The 1,857-nt window shown below is 56.3% G+C and overlaps 1 pseudogene; it reads right to left on the bottom strand.

Moving 5' to 3' along the window:
* Window positions 1-1,038: 1,038 nt before the first annotated feature.
* On the bottom strand, window positions 1,039-1,340 carry LOC123158250 (50S ribosomal protein L27, chloroplastic-like; annotated as a pseudogene).
* Between the last annotated feature and the right edge of the window lie 517 nt (window positions 1,341-1,857).

Below are 1,857 nucleotides of genomic sequence, written 5' to 3'. Positions count from 1 at the left end.
TTAGCATTCAGTAATTTCATGTAAGTGAGTAGGTTGAAATTGAGTTTAACATTCAGTAATTTCAGTTAATGTTTAGGTGCCTACTACATACACTTAGAACCCTAGAACTAGATAAACACTTCACTTACATGTCTGACCACATAAACAACCTACAACAATAATCCTATAACCCTAGAACCACAAACACTTAGAACCCTAACCCTAGAATCACAAACACTTAGAACCCTAACCCTAGAAGCCAAATCGGGGTACGGAAAGAGAAAACTTACGAGACACTGCCGAAGGAGGATGCGTAGTGATGGCTCCCCTCTGGATCTTCCTTGACAGCCTTGGCGAATGCCCTCGCTGCCGCGTACTCAACACAGTAAGATGGCGACGACAATTGTGGAAGAGGCGGAGCCTGAGATGGGTTTGAACTGCCGCAAACCTCTGTTGGATCTCCAGGAGCACCATGCCACCAGATGCATTGCCAGCACCACTGCCACCGCCATCATCATCTCCACGCGAGGTGGCCATCACCGGCAGCGAGCAGGGGGGCAAGAGAGAGGACAGGGGCGCGCGGGGGGGGGGGGGCTGTCTGACAAGGACAGACCGGTGCAGCGTCTTGACCATATTGGTCCTAACGGCGCCGTTTGCCTGTCCGTCATGCCACATCAGCATTTTCGGGGCCCACCTATCGGAAAAGAGATCAAACGAGGCTAAACAGCTGTTCAGTGCTTTTTGCAACGGGTTAAGAGATTTTACGGTGTTTTTTGCAATGGATTGACGAGTTGGTAGTTTCCTGCAAACCTAGCCACGAATGTGGTGGTTTCTTGCAATTGACTCATACACAGCCTTGTCTCCCCACAATCCAATCTCCACAAATCCCCTAGCACTGAAAATCAGTTTCATATTCCGAAGTAGTGAAGCACAGTTTTTAGTTTTTAGTTCTGTGCACTAGCATTTCATTGCAATTCACCATTGTGCAACAGTCAGAAGCACCTTACTCACTGACAGGAGCCCAGAGCAAGCAGGAGGGAGAATGAATGGGGCGTACAGCTAGACAGGGGCAGAGAGGGAGACCTTGGTGCCGCGCTGGCGGATGATAATGGCGCCGGGCTTGGCGAGCTGGTCGCCGTAAATCTTGACCCCGAGGCGCTGGCCCATGGAGTCCCTGCCGTTCTTGGTGCTCCCGGCCCCCTTCTTGTGCGCCATCTGGATGGTCAGCTCGCCGGCCAGCACCGTAGCCATGCCCACGCCCCCGGTGGTGCCGCCGGGGAGCGCGCGCGATTGCCGTGGAGGAAGGAGGAGGAGGACGCGAGGGACAGGCCCTTGAAGGCTCCCACCAGCGTGAACACCATTTCTGTCGCTCGCAGAAACGCAGCAGCAACAAGCCAGCAACGGCAGCAGACACTCTGCGTACTGGAAAGAAGATGAGGTGATAAGGGTGGGCTCATGGGCGGGCTGGATGTACTGCGCTGCTCGCTAGGTTTGAGCCTGGTGTGAAGAGCGCTGCGCGCGCAGCTGCAACCCAGTAGGCCATGGCCAGCAAGACCGAGCCCGTCCCCAAGTGCGCACGTCAGCAATGACACCAGCCCTTGATCCCACCCGTCATTGAACCATACCCCCTCTCTCGCTGACGCCCGGACCGGCGTGTCATCCCCAACCCTGAGCCGGTGTCCACCTCCATGGTGGAGTCCGGCCCGAGCACCGCCTCGCCGTGTAGCCCCGCGCCGCCTCTCAATCCCTGCATAAGTGGAGGCGCTCCACCGCACCTCGACCCGAGTCCGCAGCCCTCGAAACCACTCGAATCCGAGCTCCAATTTCTTGCGGTGCCGCCGCCGCCGCCGCCACAGCTCCAGTCGACGCCAGAGACCA

Source organism: Triticum aestivum, chromosome 7B (assembly GCF_018294505.1).
Source record: "Triticum aestivum cultivar Chinese Spring chromosome 7B, IWGSC CS RefSeq v2.1, whole genome shotgun sequence".
In the NCBI taxonomy this organism is placed as follows: Eukaryota; Viridiplantae; Streptophyta; class Magnoliopsida; order Poales; family Poaceae; genus Triticum; species Triticum aestivum.
Note: the sequence above shows the minus strand (reverse complement) of the source record. Positions and strands in the feature narration are given on the sequence as shown.